The sequence below is a fragment of the Bos javanicus genome, chromosome 6 (assembly GCF_032452875.1).
Source record: "Bos javanicus breed banteng chromosome 6, ARS-OSU_banteng_1.0, whole genome shotgun sequence".
Taxonomy (NCBI): domain Eukaryota; kingdom Metazoa; phylum Chordata; class Mammalia; order Artiodactyla; family Bovidae; genus Bos; species Bos javanicus.
The window spans coordinates 89,644,611-89,655,479 of NC_083873.1; positions in this window are offsets into that span (position 1 = coordinate 89,644,611).

Below are 10,869 nucleotides of genomic sequence, written 5' to 3' on the forward strand. Positions count from 1 at the left end.
TGTGTAGACATGTGTAGAAATCCATGACAAAGAAGTCTTCTAATGCAGTGATCCCAACATAAGTTCTTTTCAGAGACAACAAAGCCATTAATAACTATAACTTTTCACATTTATTTAGCATGCACTACATTTCAGAGTATTTTCGAAAGCATTAGATCATATTAAATGGGTATGGAAATATTTTGAAAATAACTTAAATATACAAAACTAATACCTGTCTAACATTGTCTATTATTTTCTAATGTTATTTTAACTCATACTTCAGTTCAGTTCAGTTCAGTCGTTCAGTCGTGTCTGACTCTTTGTGACCTCGTGGACCACAGCAAGCCAGGCCTCCCTGTCCATCACCAACTCCCAGAGTCCACCCAAACCCATGTCCATTGGTTCGGTGATGCCATCCAGCCATCTCATCCTCTGTCGTCCCCTTCTCCTCCTGCCCTCAATCTTTCCCAGCATCAGAATCTTTTCAAATGAGTCAGCTCTTCCCATCAGGTGGCCAAAGTATTGAACTTTCAGCTTCAACATTAGTCCCTCCAATGAACACCCAGGACTGATCTCCTCTAGGATGGACTGGATGGAGATATCCTTGCAGTCCAAGGGACTCTCAAGAGTCTTCTCCAAAAAAAAAAAAAAAAGTCTTCTCCAACATCACAGTACAAAAGCATCAATTCTTTGGTGCTCAGCTTTCTTTATAGTCCAACTCTTACATCCATACATGACCACTGGAAAAACCATAGCCTTGACTAGACAGACCTTTGTTGGCAAAGTAATGTCTCTGCTTTTTAATATGCTGTCTAGGTTTCCTTCCAAGGAGTAAGTGTCTTTTAATCTCACGGCTGTAGTCACCATCAAAAGTGATTTTGGTGACCAGAAAAATAAAGTCAGCCACTGTTTCCACTGTTTCCCCAACTATTTCCCATGAAGTGATGGGACCAGATGCCATGATCTTAGTTTTCTGAATGTTGACTTTTAAGCCAACTTTTTCACTCTCCTCTTTCACTTTCACCAAGAGGCTCTTTAGTTCTTTACTTTCCTCCATAAGGGTGGTGTCATCCGCATATCTGAGGTTATTGATATTTCTCCCAGCAATCTTGATTCCAGCTTGTGCTTCCTCAAGTCCAGTGTTTCTCATGATGTACTCTGCATATAAGTTAAATAAGCAGGGTGACAATATACAGCCTTGACATACTCCTTTTCCTAATTGGAACCAGTCTGTTGTTCCATGTCCAGTTCTAACTATTGCTTCCTGACCTGCATACAGATTTCTCGTACTTAGCTCCTCTTATAAACTGAGAATTCCTTAAGGTTCACCTCTTTATCTTATTTATCACTGTATTCCACACAAGAGTTCAATAAATATGTATACTTGGTAAGTATTCAATAAATTTATGTTTCATAAATGATTGGATAATTCCATTTACTTGGATGAATACTAATGAATAATTGTGTATCTGACTCTCTCCAGGTCTTACAGAAACAGTAAAACTTTTGCTCATAGCTGCTGTTTTCATGGTGCTTACATTCCAGGAGATGAATGGAATATTAAGATTTCAGCTTCCAGACTATTCCATGTGCCTGTCATCAGTACTGACACGCCACAGTAGAGGTCCAGACTGGCACAAGCCCAAAACTCAAGAGACACATGTGTTTTCCTTTGCTAGCAGTCAAGAATCAGCCTGTCTGTAATCGTTGCAATCCTTATATCTTGCTCTTTTTTTCTTCATCATGCTGCATGTCAAGTGGGCATCCGTGATCTTAGTTCTCCAGCCAGAGATTGAACCCATGTCTCATGCATTGGAAGCATGGAATCCTAACCACTGGACAGCCAGGGAAGTACTGATCCTTCTATCATTTTACATGAACAACTTCTATTACTTTGGGCATCCTCACACAGGGGTCTTTTTAAAAAAGTGCAATCAAAAGAATGTATTAGCAGTGCTTCGAACAGAAACCTGAAATCTTAACACTTGATACGGAAGCCTCAGGTTACCAGGTAATCTTCCCCGTTGGAAGGACTGTACCTGATGCTTCTGTTTGAACTGTGATTTACATCTGTAATGCATAAGATGGATATCTGTGCCAAGGAGAAGTCTTAGCATGGAGAAAACATTCAATAGCCAATTAAAATGATAAGTGTGCATGTTCCTTAACATGCACAATCCCATTGACAATACTGAGGAGAATAAGAGTGGCTTTTTCTTAAGAAATTGAAAAAATGACTAAGAGGAGCCTCCAAAAGCCTACTGGTAATATAAACTTTCCCTCTCCCAAATAGCTCCAGAGTCAGATCCAAATTTATCATCCTTTTAAGCAAAAACTAAATTCTGTGTTCCCCTTTCAAAGGAAATGGGACATCATCATCACCACCACGGGATGGGAGTTATATGATGTGAAGACAGAAAACTTGATAATCAGTTTCACTGGCCCTTCTGATTCCAAAACTGCCCCTGAGAAGGAAGAGGAGTAGTGCTTTACTCCTGAGGGGCACTGGCACCTTGACTCTGGAGAAGGCTGGATGGGGTTTGGCCCCCAATAAATTTGCCTTCAGCTATTAAAATTCTGCTTTGAATTTTAGAATTCAGGCTCACTGAACTTACAATCAAATGTCTTTTAGGAGTACTGACAGGCCTAATGGAGCAATGGCAGTGATTCTGTTGAAAAAAATTCTGTGCTTAACGTGGAGCCAAGATAATATTTAATACAAACAACTGACTAAAGAATTACCATTTTACTGGGTGGGGAGAATAGTTATTTTGAGTTTTGAGGCCAAATAGAGAAGTGATAAACACAGAAGGAAAAATATTAGTCCTCTTTCAAGTTCAACTTCCAGCTAAAACTGTTTATCATAATAACCATAATTATTTTTAAAAGCACTCTGAAAAAAATTTGCACAGAGAGTAGCAAATCTGAAGATCAGAATCTTAGAGTCTCATCTAAAATTAGTGTTTTCTTTGTTAATATCCCTTGCTATGTTTCTATAAATGCTAATCTCAGGTATATGCTTTCAGAAACAGTAGCTGTCACCCAGGCCCTTAATAATCTTTTGAAATGAGGTAATAAAAAGAGCTAATTATAAGGGAAGGGAATACAACATACATATCCAAACAGCTGACCAACATGAGGTATCACTTTCCTTTTCCAAGGCAGAACAAGATGAAGATCCAGCAACTACTTTTACAGAATGGAAACTGACTAACAAGATGTAATCAACTTGGCATGAAACTTGTATAGAAGAGACTTTGGTTACCATGAAATAATTAAGCAAGGTGAAAATATTAATTGGTTCTTGATATAAAGGCAATTTTATTGAAAGCACATTTCTATTATGTTGCAAATATTAATGTTTAAAGGAAAAATATAGTTATACTGATTTTCTAGTAATACTACCCAGCATTTTACTAACCAGAATCCTCTGTTAACTGGCATTTCTAAATATTTCCAGTACACAAATAATCATCATTACAAACTGAGATATGAAAATATTGTGAAGAATTATCTAAAGCTTAGGCATATTTGTACACTCTAATACTTGAAGATAAATGTTATGTAAATCATGTTTGGTATATCATAGACCATAACAATATTTTCTAGAAATCCCAGATATTTTATAAAAAATATCTATTTCAAGAATTTCCTCCCAACCTACATTAATAGAGAAAGACATGTCTCTGAGGCCAATTAGAAAAGTGAGTTTCAGTGAATAAAAATTAGTAATGTGCACCCTCTTCCAACAACACAAAAGAAGACTCTACACATGGACATCACCAGATGGTTGACACCAAAATCAGATTGATTATATTCTTTGCAGCCAAAGATGGAGAAGCTCTATACAGTCACCAAAAACAAGACCAGGAGCTGACTGTGGCTCGGATCATGAACTCCTTATTGCCAAATTCATACTGAAATTGAATAAAGTGGAGAAAACCACTAGACCATTCAGGTATGACCTAAATCAAATCCCTTATGATTATACAGTGGAAGTGAGAAATAGATTTAAGGGACTAGATCTGATAGATAGAGTGCCTGATGAACTATGGATGGAGGTTTGTGACACTGTACAGGAGACAGGAATCAAGACCATCCCCAAGAAAAAGAATGCAAAAAAGCAAAATGGCAGTCTGAGGAGGCCTTACAAATAGCTGTGAAAAGAAGAGAAGCGAAAAGCAAAGGAGAAAAGGAAAGATATACCCATTTGAATGCAGAGTTCCAAAGAATAGCAAGGAGAGATAAGAAAGCCTTACTCAGTAATCAATGCAAAGAAACAGAGGAAAACAACAGAATGGGAAAGGCTACAGATCTCTTCAAGAAAATTAGAGATACCAAGGGAACATGTCATGCAAAGACGTGCACAAAAAAGGACAGAAATGGTATGGACCTAACAGAAGCAGAAGATATGAAGAGGAGATGGCAAGAATACACAGAATAGCTGTACAAAAAAGATCTTCATGACCCAGATAATCACAATGGTGTGATCACTCACCTAGAGCCAGACATCCTGGAATGTGAAGTCAAGTAGGTCTTAGGAAGTATCACGATGGACAAAGCTAGTGGAGGTGATGGAATTCCAGTTGAGCTATTTCAAATCCTGAAAGACGATGCTGTGAAAGTGCTGCACTCAATATGCCAGCAAATTTGGAAAACTCAGCAGTGGCCACAGGACTGGAAAAGGTCAGTTTTCATTCCAATCCCAAAGAAAGACAATGCCAAAGAATGCTCAAACTACCACACAATTGCACTCATCTCACACGCTAGTAAATTAAAGCTCAAAATTCTCCAAGCCAGGCTTCAGCAATACATGAACCATGAACTTCCTGATGTTCAAGCTGGTTTTAGAAAAGGCAGAGGAACCAGAGATCAAATTGCCAACATCTGCTGAATCATTGAAAAAGAAAGAGAGTTCCAGAAAAACATCTATTTCTGCTTTATTGACTACGCCAAAGCCTTTGACTGTGTGGATCACAAGAAACTGTGGAAAATTCTGAAAGAGATGGGAATACCAGACCACCTGATCTGCCTCTTGAGAAACCTGTATGCAGGTCAGGAAGCAACAGTTAGAACTAGACATGGAACAACAGACTGGTTCCAAATAGGAAAAGGAGTACGTCAAGGCTGTATATTGTCACCCTGCTTATTTAACTTATATGCAGAGTACATCATGAGAATTGCTGGGCTGGAGGAAGCACATGCTGGAATCAAGATTGCCGGGAGAAACATCAATAACCTCAGATATGCAGATGACACCACCCTTATGGCAGAAAGTGAGGAAGAACTAAAGAGCCTCTTGATGAAAGTGAAAGAGGAGAGTGAAAAAGTTGGCTTAAAGTTCAGCATTCAGAAAATGAAGATTATGGCATCTGGTCCCATCACTTCATGGGAAATAGATGGGGAAACAGTGGAAACAGTGTCAGACTTTATTTTTCTGGGCTCCAAAATCACTTTCGATGGTGACTGCAGCCATGAAATTAAAAGACGCTTACTAATTGGAAGGAAAGCTATGACCAACCTAGACAGCATATCGAGAATAGACTTATAGACATGGGAAGAAGGGAGGAGAGAGTGAGATGTATGGAGAGAGTAACATGGAAACTTACATTACCATATGTAAAATAGATAGCCAACAGGAATTTGCTGTATGGCTCAGGAAACTCAAACAGGGGCTCTGTATCAACCTAGAGGGGTGGGATGGGGGCGGAGATGGGAGGGTGGTTCAAAAGGGAGGAGACATATGTATACCTATGGCTGATTCATGTTAGCAATTGAAAGAAAACAATAAAATTCTGTAAAAAAATTATCCTTCAATTAAAAAATAAATAAAATTATTATACAATTCTAAAAAAAAAAAAATAGCATATTGAAAAGCAGAGACATTACTTTGCCAACAAAGGTCCGTCTAGTCAAGGTTATGGTTTTTTCAGTGGTCATGTATGGATGTGAGAGTTGGACTATAAAGAAAGCTGAGTGCCGAAGAATTGATGCTTTTGAACTGTGGTGGTGGAGAAGACTCTTGAGAGTCCCTTGGACTGCAAGGAGATCTCCATGCAGTCCATCCTAAAGGAGATCAGTCCTGGGTGTTCATTGGAACAACTGATGTTGAAGCTGAAAGTCCAATACTTTGGCCACCTGATGTGAAGAGCTGACTCATTTAAAAGACCCTGATTCTGGGAAAGATTGAGGGCAGGAGGAGAAGGGGACAACAGAGGATGAGATTGTTGGATGGCATCACCAACTGGATGGACATGGGTTTGGATGGACTCCGTGAGTTGCTGATGGACAGGGAGGCCTGGCGTGCTGCAATTCATGGGGTTGCAAAGAGTCGGACACGACTGAGTGACTGAACTGAACTGAAGTCTCATTCTTCAATTGACAATGAATTTGAACTCACTCGTTTCCCTTCCCAATCAGTTTTTAGGTAGTAGATGGTTTCTCATTAAGGTTGTTTCTTCTCGGTTTGTCTGTCACTTTTCTAATATATTATGCCCCATTTTTTATTTCAGGCATAGATGAGAAGCAATGAGAGTGATTATGAGCTGTAAGAGTTGTGAGAGCTAAATCATGAAAATGGACCTAAATGGCATTTTTCAAAGCACAGGCCTTGGACCATTAGCATCAAGAAGCTATCTGGGAGGTTTCCGGCACATGTAGTAAATAACACAATTTATTTTTATTCATACAAAGACTGAAAATACCTGCCTTAAAAAGACTTCTTTTCCTCATTTTTAAAACCAAAGTGTTATAAAACCTAAAATTACTTAGACATTTAGAATTTTGTTGAGTTCTAAGCTCTGCCTAATATAAGACTGCTTCTGATGGAGCTCAGCAACAGTAAGTCTTATAAAACTTCTAGGAAGTTACATGATGATGATGATGATAATTGTGGAATCACATTGAAAAAGAAAAGACAGTGAAAGTCGTTCAATTGTGTCCAACTCTTTGTGACCCCATAGATGATACAGTCCACAGAATTCTCCAGGCCAGAATACTGGAGTGGGTAGCTATTCCCTTCTCCAGGGGATCTTTTCAACCCGGGGATCAAACCCAGGTCTCCTGCATTGCAGGTAGATTCTTTACCAGCTGAGCCACCAGGGAAGCCAGAAATCACATTAATCTTGACCAAAAGTCCAGGTTTCTGTCTTGAAAATTTTAAGCACAACATTCATCTCAGGGCCTTTGCATCAAATTATGTTGTCTTTCATCTGTATCAAATCAATCATGGCTGAAATGATCAGCTTCTAGGTTTTAAATGCCCTACTTTTCATTTGTGCTGAAAAATTGCCATATCTGAGTGATCTCCCTTGACCACCCTAAACTGTATCACCTTCCCACACTCTCATTTGGATTTACTCTTCTTCATAAAATAATTATCATGTTATCCATTATATATTTATTGTTTACTTGCTTAAGTTCTTCTGCCTTAGAATAGAACACTGATGAGAGCAATGTTTTCATATATTTTGTTCACTGCTTGATTCCCAGTGCCTAGGAGGGTCATCAACCCATGAGAAATTTTAATAAATATTTGTTGGAAGTGGATGAGCCAACATACACAGTTGTCAGTTAATCCCTTAGGAAACACATGTTTGAAAGTGATCTAAAGGGAACTAGAATGTGAGCTCATAAAACTTGCCCAATGCATTTCATGCTCCAGTGAAGTTGTCTGCACAGAGAGTGTGCTAAAGGTAGATCTGTGCTCCAATGTCTTAAGACACTCCCCTAATAAACTAGTCTCCTTGCTTCCAATATTGTTTCTTTCTATTTTATCCCCCACATGGAAGCTAGGGTGATCAGACCACATCGTTCACCTGCTTTTAAAACCCTTGAACAGCAGCCCACTGTGTCCAGGATAAAGACCCCCAGAGCTTTGCATGGTCCAGCTTCATTTGAGTTCCCACCATTTTTCGCCTAAGCAGCTCTTCCAATAGCACAAACTCTGTCAAATTCAACGCTATACGGATACTGCTCTCTTTGCCTGGACTGCCCTTGGCAAGCTCCTATTCCTTCTTCACATTTTAGGGGAATTGCCTTTTTTTTTTCTCAGAAAACTTCCCTGACATTGCCATTTAAGTTAGCTCTTCTTGGTGTATTTTCTGAGCATCCTATAATTCTCTTCCATAATATTGATCACAATTCAAATAGCTTTTGAAGATATGACTATTATTAAAAAATGCTTATCTTCACTAAACTCCGAGTGTCATTTCACAAGCTCTTTATCTTTTTGCATCCCAACTACGAGCACAATGTAGTGTGAACTTTCAATCAACACACACTGAATGAATAAATGAATTGTCCCAAGCTAACCTCTGGGAAGAATGGAGTTAAAATATAACTAGTTTATCCATTGTGAATGCTCTGAGGTTCCTGGAAAGCTTAATTTTTTTGTTAATTGTTCTGTTTAGTCGCTAAGTCATGTCCGACTATTCTGCCATCCCATGGAGTATATAGCCTGCCAGGCTCCTCTGTCCATGGGATTTCCCAGGCAAAAATACTGGAGTGGATTGCCATTTCCTTCTCCAGGGGATCTTCTCAATCCGAGGATCAAACCCGTATCTCCTGCATTGGCAGGCAGTTTCTTTACAACTGAGCCACCAGCAAAGCCTCAATTTTTGTTTATGGCTTTATTTTTAATTCTAGTATCCTCTTTTATTGTTAATAGTTCCTCTTATGTATTATCTGATGGTTTGATTTAATCCTTTAAAATCATTCCAAGTAATTTTTATTGTTTACTAAGAGCTGAAGCTCAGTACAAATGATGCAAACCACTATTTCAGCCAAGTCCTGTTGATTCCAAAGCCTAAGCTGTAACCTCTCCACTGTGCTGCCTTGGCAATATTAGACCCTTCCAGAATATTAGAGCCTTCCTCAGGTTTCTGGTTCCATCCTGAAGCCTTAGCCACTTCTATACTTGGAGAGTGCCCAGAATTCACTTTATTGAAACTTAGTTTTTCTCTGTTTACTTGGACATTTACAGAATCTAATAGTAGCAAGCTAAAGCATCCTACATCATCAATGGACACTACAATCAAACAGTCAGTTGAGGAATTCATGTACGACCTGATGTTTTTAGGTTCGGGTTTGGGGCCCTGGAAGGCAAACTTGTACTTTACCTTATTTTTTTAATACTAGAGTCAAAATTTTTAATGAATACAGTGACAACTATATTTATTCAGATTTTGTGCAAAGATTTGTATTTGGCAGTTACCTGGCATGCTAAATGCTGAGCTCAACATGCCTTGGCATGTAAGAATGAGTTTGCTCTCTCTGCCCTGTTTGTGGCATTCTGGCTGATAAAGGAGGCCCCAGAGTCGATGAGAATACCAGATCAACTATGGAACTTGTAATATTATTTGCTTTGAATCAGAGTTCATTTGACCACCTTTAGCATTCTGAATACTGGCTTGGGTCCTCCTCAAATTGTCTGTTTATTCTAGAGCAAACCTCAGTTGGTATTTCAAAATCTCGGTTAACAGGAAATCAATGAACTCTAGAGAAGTAAGTTAAAGGCAAAAATTCTTTTTGTGCAAAAGTTCACTGGGCCTTTGAAGACATGCAAAAATGACACGTGAATCACTAATGTGAATGAGTTTATTATGCATCACAATGATTTTACCTTTAATCACTAATATTTTCTATGTGAGACAATTATACTTATTTTAAAACCACTGCAGAATTTCAGTACTATATATTTCTTAATGTTTATTTTAGACTACATCCCAAATCTTCGTTGCTCAGATTAGGACAATGTACCAAGAAAGAAAGTCAGAAATCCGACTAACAGAGTTATCTATTTTGTTATATAATTTACAAGAAAGATCAAGGATAGCATTGAAGAAGTTCAGAATAATTGGCAAAATTTTCACCAACTTTTAAAATAGGAACTGGTCTATTTTGATAGCCCAGGAAGGTTCCTTAAAAATGAAATGAGTAGTCATTTAGTTTCTTGTTTTTCCAGGTTTATTACATAAATGTGCACTAAGTTAGTACATTTGGACTTTAATGTATGATTAGGATCACCTGTATATCTTGTTAAATAGCAGATTTGGATTCAGAAGGTTTAGACTAAGATTCAGCCTTTCCCCCAAGTACTGGCTGATGCTGTTGGCTCTTGAACCCTTTTGTTCATGCCTTACACAGAGTTAAAGTTCAATAGAAACTGATGTTAATTGAATTCTTGAAAAATACTTTCATGAGGGAATGCTATGACTTTGTATCCTTTTATTTATTGAACAAACGCATGTAGTGCCTACTATGTTCCAGACACTGATGGGAATAGGACATTGCCGCGAAAAACCAGATCCATAGCAATGCTTGTGAAGGAATCCTTAGAGAAAAGCTGAGAACTAGCCTTGTCCCTGCCTCAGAGACCTGTGGAGAAGACAAACACCAAAAAATAAATGCATATGCAAATATAATATTATAAATCTTGACACTGCAATGAGAAGAGTAATGAAAGCATTTCAAAGATTTAAAGTGGGGTGTGTAGATGTGAATTGCAGCAGACTTGAAAGATGCCTAAATGCTAACCACTCAAAAAGGAGGAATGTGTTCCAGGCAGAATGGTGCCTTGGGCAAGGACTCTAAGACATGAAAGAGGTTTGCTTCCTCATGAAATCTTAGACAGTTTTAGATGACCAGTGTAGCTCAAATGTAGAAAAAGGTAGAAGGGGCAAAGAAATGAAATTCAAGATGAGTGACCACCTACCTTAACTTACTGGAAAACAATATTTTCAGAGTACAGAATGCATTCTTAATAATGACTTTAAGACAATTAGGTATACACCAAGGTGTATGATGGGGCTTTCCCAGTAGCTCAGCAGTAAGCAATGTGCCTGCCATGCAGAAGAGGCAGGTTTGATCCTTGGGTGGAAAAGATCC